At 35.1% G+C, this 9,792-nt stretch overlaps 1 pseudogene; it reads left to right on the top strand.

Annotated features, from left to right (window-relative positions):
* Positions 1 to 232: 232 nt before the first annotated feature.
* Positions 233 to 6,346, top strand: LOC116015816 (annotated as a pseudogene).
* The last annotated feature ends 3,446 nt before the right edge of the window (positions 6,347 to 9,792 follow it).

Here is a 9,792-nt window from a genome sequence, read left to right as displayed (position 1 = left end):
CATCCAATTAAGCTCCAATTTACATGACGATGCAACCAATAATGCCTCCAATTCACCTAAATGATACAAAGGAATCAAATAAACACGTACTTAGCTTCCAATCAACATGAAATCATATGAGCGAAGTTTGATATATATCAATTGTGCACATAAAAGTATTAATTAAGAATTAGCGCAGCAATTATCAGCCATTGAATTCAAATGTGCAATTAGATCTCTCAAGTACCCAAATATGTTCATTATACCAATTAGCAGGTTGATCCCTCCTCAATCGGTTACCTCGCTACGGTGGCACCTATGCGGAGTATTAAATAAAGCATATTCATCATTTTATTACTCCCCCTATCCCATTTAATCTGTCATATATACTTACTATTCATTTGTCCAAACCAGGACAACTCTTTCTTCTGTGCTTATTTTTATTAGCATTTTCTTATAATTTTTAAATTTAATTTTTTTGTGTGTTTAATAATACTTTTAATGTAGTTTCTAAATATATAAATTTTACATACTAATTATAAACTTAATATTATAAAAAATTAAATTGTAAATAACTCCAGTCAAGACTCGTTAACCGAACGGGACACATAAAATGGGACGGAGGGATTATCTTCTTAAAATAAACATATTCCTTTATTATTAATCCCCATTCTTACTCTTATTTAATCTATTTATTGTCTTTGGCTTTGGTCCTTTTGGTAAAAAGAGATCGTATTTTCCTGCTTCAGCTTCGTATTCCCGTATTTAGCAGTATCACACGACTATTAGCAAAATGACAATTTTGGTCCACATGTTTAATTTCTACCAATTTTAGTCCCACGACTATTATTTTAGTACCAATTTTCATCCACGACTATTATTTTAGTGCCAAAATTCATCGCGCTGGTCACCCATCCGTTTAAAACGTGCAAAAATCTAAAATTGTTAAGGGTATTTTCGTCATTTTCAACTTAATATCCCAATTTGAGCATGAATAAATGGATTTAAGCCCTAAGATCAATCAAAATTCGCAGTTTTTTCCCTCATTTTACCTTAATTTGAGGAGAAAAACTGTGAATTGTGATCGATCTTAGCGCTTAAATCTCTTTATTCATGCTCAAATATGGAATATGGATATTGAGTTGAAAATGACAAAATACCTTTAAAATTTTTAGATTTTGGCACGTTTTAAACTGATGGGTGACCCGCGCGATGAATTTTGGCACTAAAACAATAGTCGTCGGACCAAAATTGGTACTAAAACAATAGTCGTGGACCAAAATTGGTAGAAATTAAACATGTGGACCAAAATTGTCATTTTGCTAATAGTCATGGGACCAAAATTGACATTTGCTCTTTTTCTTTTCTCTTTATAAAATTACACATTTTTTGAGTTCAGTGCCCTAATTGCATTTTTGTATTCAATTCGATGGGCAATTTGAACGTGTTTCCTTTTCTCTTTATAAAATTTGGTCTTATGATTAGAGCATGTGGATTGTGGTTGGGTTGTTATGCCATGGACCGGGGTCTATATTCACAATTTTAGAACTCTATATTCACAATTTTAAATCTCAATATACAAAATTACAGAACTCAATATTTACAATTGCAGAATTCTATATTCACAATTTTTGAACTCTATATATATTCATAATTTTTGAACTCTGATCTATATTATATTCACAATTACAGAACTCTATATTTACAATTTCATAACTCTATATTTACAATTAAAGAACTCTATATTCAACCGTATAACACAATTTTTGAATCTATATTCAAAATTTTTGAACTAATTCTAATACATTCAGTTAACACATTTTGTACATACAGTTAACAGTTTATGTACATGTAAACAAATAACTTGATAATTGTTGATATATAATATGATAGCTACAGGTACATATATAAACTGTCAATTACATGTACAAAATGTGTCAAATAAAGATATAAAATCTGAAGGTTATTTTTAAACTGTACAATGCAAGGTAGACCCCTGTCCATGGTATAATTTGCCTTAGTTTGGGACAAAATTTTGAACTTATAACCTTAAATTATTATTTAATATTGCTTCATCATTCTAACCTTCCCTACATTTTAAAATAATAATTCAATTATAGGGATGCACTCCCATGCGAACTGCCGCCCAGGTAAGAAATGAGAACGCTTCACAGCCATCCACGTGGCTAGATCAACGAATCAGATGCAATTTTAAAAAAATGACGTGGTGGCATTTTCGTAAATATCTAGAATTTTGGTGCACCTAGTTTCACTTAAAAGTACACCTAGTTTTACTTAAAAGTGCACCTAGTTTCACTTACAAGTGCACCTATTTTTACACATATTTTTGCACTTATTTTCATTTACAAGTGCAAGTAATTTACCTTGTTAATATTCATGCACCTATTTTCGCAAATACTTTCACTTACAAATGCAAGTAATTTACCTTGTTAATATTCATGCACCTATTTTCGCAAATACTTTCACTTACAAATGCAAGTAATTTACCTTGTTAATATTCATGCACCTATTTTCGTGCAAGTAATTTACCTTGTTAATATTCATGCACCTATTTTCGCGCAAGTAATTTACCTTGTTAATATTCATGCACCTATTTTCGCAAATACAATTTACCTTGTTAATATTCATGCACCTATTTTCGCAAATACTTTCACTTACAAATGCATTCATGCACCTATTTTCGCAAATACTTTCACTTACAAATGCAAGTAATTTACCTTGTTAATATTCATGCACCTAGGTGCACCTAGTTATAACATTATGTGCACCTAGTTATAGCATTAGGTGCACTTAATATTGATGCTCAGTGTACAATTCACTTGCACCTGTAATACATTTTACTAGCATCTGCAATACATTTTATTTGCACTTGTGCAAGTAATTTACTTTGTTAACATTCATGCACCTGGGTGCAACCAATCTGCATCTAGTTATAACATTAGGTGCACCTAGTTATAACATTAGGTGCACTTAATATTGATGCTCAGTGTACAATTCACTTGCACCTGTAATACATTTTACTTGCATCTGTAATACATTTTATTTGCACTTGTGCAAGTAATTTACTTTGTTAACATTCATGCACCTGGGTGCAACCAATCTGCACCTAGTTATAACATTAGGTGCACTTAGTATTGATGCTCAGTGTACAATTTACTTGCACTTGTAATGCATTTTACTTGCATGTGTGGACTCATTTTCACTTACAAATGCAAGTAATTTACCTTGTTAACATTTATGCACTTGGGTGCACTTAGGTGCATCTAGTTATAACATTACGTGCACCTAGTTATAATGTTAGGTGCAACTACATTCCAGACACGTGACACACTGTGATTCGTCCGCATTTCTCTTCTGTGCGGCCAGTACGAACGCGATCCTATATATATATATATATATATATATATATATATATATATATGTTTCCTTGAAAGTTCCCGAAGTCTCACTACTACTGACGTAATTCACCTACATCAGTTCTCAACTCTAACTTTGTTGTGTTTAGACTTCTGCCGCATGGTACAACTTATCCTACTAGTCAACTCTTGTTACTTTTGATGTCACAAATTGTGTCATCTTCAAATTCTTTTTATTCTTTACTCAGGGAAGTCGTTGCCTGAGTTTATGAATTCTGTTTTTTGCTTGCCTAACGTCGACCGTGCAGTGCAGCTGGCTGCTATTTTTTGGGCAATATATGTGCTATTTTGAAAATTGATAAGTAACATTTACACCACTAATAATTTAAGGGTGATATTGATAATTGACATATTATAGAGGGGCATAAATTATAATTTTCCAGCTTAAAAAATTATGTGTTTGCAGTTAACACATTTTGTACCTATAGTTAACCGTTTCTATACCTGTAAACAAATTGAAGGCACAAAACATGACAATTAAAGATACATAATATGATAAATATATATACATCCCTGCAGGTACAAAGTAGCTTAAGTGTAAACCAGAATGTTGGTTAACATTGTAATTTCGTGACGTGGAAGAATTGTAATATATGAATAGACTATATATATCTCCAAATTTTAAAGCAGCGGCAGCCTGCAGGCTGCAACAAGCTATAGTCTCCAAGTATTCTGCTAAGAAAGAGTCCTATACTATAGACAATGATAGGGATGACTCTTGTCTTTTTACAAATTAAACGCGTTCTTGACTCATTTTTTTTTTTTTAAGTCGTTATTGACTTAATCAAATTACTGAAACAATTCAATTGAAATACTACAGAATTTGGGTCATCCGAAAATGAAATATATATTTTATGAGGAAGAAGATCAGATGATGAACCTTAGCTTCAAATTAGTTGATAATAATGTATCCCTGTGGTGTTAAATGTGTTCTTCTTCTTTACGTACTGCTTCTTGCACTTCACTGTGGTGGAATCCATGCGTTGCAGAATGACATGGATTGCTTGAGATCGTTAAAAGACTCGTTGGAGGATCCTCTGGGTAACCTTGAAAGTTGGGACTTTACCAACAATACTGAAGGATTTATCTGCAGCTTCGTGGGAGTTGTTTGCTGGAATGACAATGAGAATAAAGTGCTAAATATGGAACTCTCTGACTTGGGGCTTAGAGGGCCATTTCCTCTGGGCATTCAAAGATGTTCAAGCTTAACGGGTTTGGATCTTTCAGGCAACCAACTATAAGGAACCATACCTTCCGATGTAGGAAACATCATCAGCACAGTTACAACGTTGGATCTATCTTCAAACCGATTCTCCGGTGAGATTCCTGCTAGTTTGGCAAACTGCACATACCTAAATGTTCTCAAGTTAGACCATAATCAGCTGACAGGCCAAATTCCGCCTGAATTTGGTTTGTTGGATCGCATTAAGGTGTTCAATGTTTCAAACAACAGGTTGACGGGGCCAGTTCCAACGTTTTCTAGAAACATTATAGCAAAGAGTTACGAAAATAATGAAGGACTTTGCGGAGATCGTCCCTTGGGGCCGTGCCCAGTACAGGCCGCGAAAGGCGGCCACAGTTATCGAGATTTCTTCATCAGTGGCTTCGCCACAGGTTGGGCCATCTTTGTGCTGCTGGCTTTATATATTTCCCTCTTTGGATTTCCCTATGCAGCTATAAACAAGATTCTTATTCGCAACAAAGTGATGAAGGTGAACGGCATCACAAGTGTATGTCCTGGGCAAGAAAATACTGGCAACCAAGACCAGGTAAGAATTTAAATTTTCCATAACGGACTGGCTTGACCCGCTCAAACCAAAAAGGCTGGGATTTAAACTCGTGCCTTTGTGGTCACAAGAAGGTAAGTTACTCATAGGCTCATAGCTGACCGGCTCAAACTAAGAAGACTGGGATTTAAACTTGTGACCTTATGGTTAGTTCTTGTAGGGATGGAAACATTTTCCTTTTGTTATAATTCCAAGCGTAGGGATGCAACAATGATTGGTTGTATTTAATTTATGAAGCAGATTGCGAAGCTAGAGAAATTTGTGAGCAGAATGAGTTTTATGGAGATGGCAAATGCAACATCCGATTTTAGCCAGGACAATATTATTGGGTGTGGAACTCTAGGCAAAGTGTACAAAGCAACACCCCCAAACGGATGGCTTCTTGCCATAAAAAGGCTCCACGAGACAGAGAATTTAGATGAGGAGTTTGCCTCAGAGATCATGACTTTGGGCAGACTACGCCACCAAAATCTGGTCCCCCTTATAGGTTTTTGCTCCCAAGGAAAAGAAAAACTTCTAGTCTACAAGTACATGCCCAATGGCAGCCTACATGACTGGCTACACTCCACAGAAGACAGGGCAAAAGCCTTGTCTTGGCCTCTAAGGATGAAGATTGCAGTTGGTGTAGCTAAAGCTCTGTCGTGGCTTCACTACACTTGTCACTTAAACGTGGTGCATAATGGCCTCTGCTCAAAATGCATTCTGTTGGATCATAGCTTTGAGCCAAGAATATCGAAATTCTGGGAAGCAACAGTCACGAATCCAAACGACACCGCTTCTAGCTGGATTAATCCTGTTGAATATGGAGACAATTTCAGCCCTTACACTAAAGATGTGTACTGCTTTGGAATTGTGCTTCTTCAGCTTATAACCAGAAAGGAAGCTTATGAATTGGGCTGCTCTACTGATATCATTTTTGGTAGCAACACAACTACTAGTCCACTCCAGATAGATGAAGTGCTAACACACGCAGGATATGATGATTCCATCTCACAATTCCTTGAAATAGGGAAGAGTTGTGTGAAGTTCATGCCTAATCAAAGGCCAACAATGCTTCAAGTCAATGAATCACTCTCGTCCATTGCACACCCATGGCTGATTCACAATGCTTCTGCAATTTCAATGGAAGAATGTTGCACTTAAGATTATGTTAGAACGAACTGAGTTACATATATATAACTGCTTTATGAGATTATAGGTAGTATATATGCTTTAAATGACACATTTGTACTCAATAACAACTTGATAATTCAATTATTAATAGCGAATCAACGTTGGTCATCGCTCAAACATTTTCTAATAAACATAGATTCTTTGTTGTGTGCTAGCTTGGTGATCGTAATAATGTTACTAGGTATGTTTAAAAGTAAACAAAGTTGTATTGCATCAGAGTCTGAGTACAAGTTTTAGAGCGTGTCCCCATATTCTCACAGGGGTTTGACTTTTATACTACAAAATATAATGGTTACATAATAATAGCAACTGATGTGATAAATACGGTTTTCCACAAATATGTATAAGTAGTAGAATAGTAGATTAGAGCTTTTGTATAAGACCCCGAGGTCTCTCAATGATTGCTCAAAGTTCTAGAGCTCGGGAAACATTGATTCTGAGTTAGAGAATCCCAAGCTAAATATAGAGGTGTGGAAAATGCAAAAAGTCCATCTTCAAAGCATTTAATGCGGTATTTATAGGATGCTAATATAACATCCCCCAAAATCTAACAAAACTCACAAGGAGAGTCATCTAAATACTCTTAAGATTCCCTCCAACTAGGATAAAATCTAAGTGTCAACAAGGTGAACATCTAAACCAAAAGAACCAAATCTAACAAGGAGATCATAACCGGAGATACAAGCACTAATTCGTGCTCTCGAGACACACACCACTCTTGACCTGAAAAGAGGGTTAAGTTAAAAACATAGAGAACAAATGATTAGCACAAAAATGCTAATTAAGAACCACTCTACCTCGTAAAATAATTACATTTTTATACTTTACAAATAAGGGGTTTTATATACAAAATCATAGATTTCACACTTAAACATTTGAGTGCTCACACACTCACCCAAAAGTTTAAAACACTAGACACGATTGAAGGAAACATTTTAATAGTCCAAAAAAGGTACACTTTAAGAATATGAAACATATACCATAAGAATATTTAAACAAATAAGTACATTTTTATAGATTTAGAAAATACGGGTTTTGTAGTTTAAAACGATTAAATAGTATATTTTGAAAATGTTTAGTTACACATGCAATCATCATAACACAACACCATATATATAAATCATAAACCACCTCATAAGTAGATAAGAGAGAATCCTTTCAAAATACTTATTCTATCATTGATATAAGTATATAATAATCATATGGTTGATCAAGTATAACATATAGATATCCATATGAGGTATCCAATATCTCATCTAGTGGGGTAGGATCATCATCGCAACAATATCTCATTAAGTGTGCGCATCCCCTAATGGGGTTCTAAGTAGAACAAGTTACTATAGTATTTATAGGGTGCACGAAACCCTAGGAGGCTCAAGTGAGCAGCTAGGCTGAGGACAAAATGGGGATTTTGGTTCTAAGTTTTGAATCTTCATTTTAGATAAAAGTGGGATCAAGTTTAGGCTAAAATATAATTTAATTATTATGAAAATATAGTAGGTTTGTCTTGGATTAAACTCCAAGCTTAAAATAAATGACACAAGATCTCAGGTTTATTTCAGACAGACTTTTGACTAAAAGTTTTGAATAGGAATTATAGGGTTTATAAAATCACAAGTCTACATATAAATATTTTTATTTAAAATATTTGTTTTGAATTTTATATCAAGGGATCATTTCTAAAGAGTTGAAAATATAATAATTTTATTTTAAAAAAATCTTTGTAGAGAGAATAGGTTTTTATTTTGAAATTACGAAGTATCACATTTCCGCCTTTGAAGGTTTTCAAAATATCTTGTTGCACCAATAAATTCTTAACAGAGCCTTCCCCCAACATTTTGCCTATGTTGATTTTGAGCCAGCCTGCAAAGATCTCATTGAATTTAATCGTGACTTTTTTAGTATGTAAGCACCACATGTTCAAAGGAAAGAGACAATGAACATTGCAAGGTCATTGCCTTGTCTTTATCTTCAATCTTAACATCAAGCTTGGCCAGATATGAGATTATCTAACTGAAGGCATCTTAAGCTTGTAAAACCTCTACTATAGATACAATTTGTTCGTTAGAGATTTTTTCATGAACTGACTCTTAAGATTTATCCCAAATTTTTTAGAGTTGCAAAGGTCTTGATCTATGACTTCATCTACGAGGCATAACCGAATGGATCCTACGTACCGAACGATCATTTAAATCCTCCTAATTAGCCTCTTCATGATTAGCTGGCTTTTCCCCCTTCAAGGTCTTCATGATTAACCGAATGGTCATAACTTTCTCCTCAAACTGTTCGAAACGATCCTCCAAGGCAAGGTGCTCGTATTTGACCTTGTCAACTTCTTCAATGACATGTTCTTCGAGAGTTTTAAAGTTAAACTCGACCCTCTCGAGTTTTTCCTCGACCCTTTCAAGGTTCTCCCCAAAGTCCCCTACGAGATGCTCCAAAGCGGCAACCTCCTTTGCCTTGCTTTGATCCCGCTTCTTGCTGGTCCCTCATGGAACGGGTTCCACTCCTCGTTCCTCGATCATGTCAACCACACGAACATCCTCCACGTTAGCCATCTCAATGAACTAGCAACCCAATCTCGAACCTGGCTCTGATACCAACTGTCACGGACTCGTTTTTCCCTAACGACGTCACGTGCTACCTTAGCTATATTTTCCATAAAATAGCTAAGTCAACCTCATTCCTCCCCCGGAAAGTATGCAAAATAAGTGATGAGATGGCCATGGAGATAAATTAAGCAAGAAGCTAAAGAAAATACTTGAGTTTTGTAGGGAACTAGTATTATTCCACTCTTTGATTCCACACTTGGATTCCACCCTAGGATTCCACACTTGGATTCTTTCTTAGATGGTTTACAAATGAGCCCCCATGAGGGGTATTTATACCCATTCCACCTCCTCAATGGATGGTAGAAATACTTGAGTTTTGTAGGGAACTAGTATTATTTCCACTTTTTATTCTGCACTTGGATTTCATCCAACTCTTGGATTCTTTCTTGGATGGTTTACAAATGAGCTCCATGAGGAGTATTTATACCCATTTTACCTCCTTAGATGGTGGAAATAGTTGAGTTTCGTAGGGAACTAATATTATTTCCACTCTTTGATTCCACACTTGGATTCCACTCTAAGATCCAACTCTTGGATTCTTTCTTGGATGATTTACAAATGAGCCCCCATGAGGGGTATTTATACCCATTCCTATTATAAGTTGTCACAATACTAACCTTTGTGGCAACCTTTAATTATTCATAGCTGATGCTCCAGTATCATTACTTTCAATTCTAACTCAAATTAGATTCCAGTTGAAGAATTAATTTCTTCAAATTAGATTCCAGTATCATTACTTTCAATCATTAGCACCCTAGTTTGAACTTTTAGCTAAAAATTTCTAGAAGAAAAAAAAATATTCCA

This window comes from Ipomoea triloba, chromosome 4 (assembly GCF_003576645.1).
Source record: "Ipomoea triloba cultivar NCNSP0323 chromosome 4, ASM357664v1".
NCBI classification, from domain to species: domain Eukaryota; kingdom Viridiplantae; phylum Streptophyta; class Magnoliopsida; order Solanales; family Convolvulaceae; genus Ipomoea; species Ipomoea triloba.
Note: the sequence above shows the minus strand (reverse complement) of the source record. Positions and strands in the feature narration are given on the sequence as shown.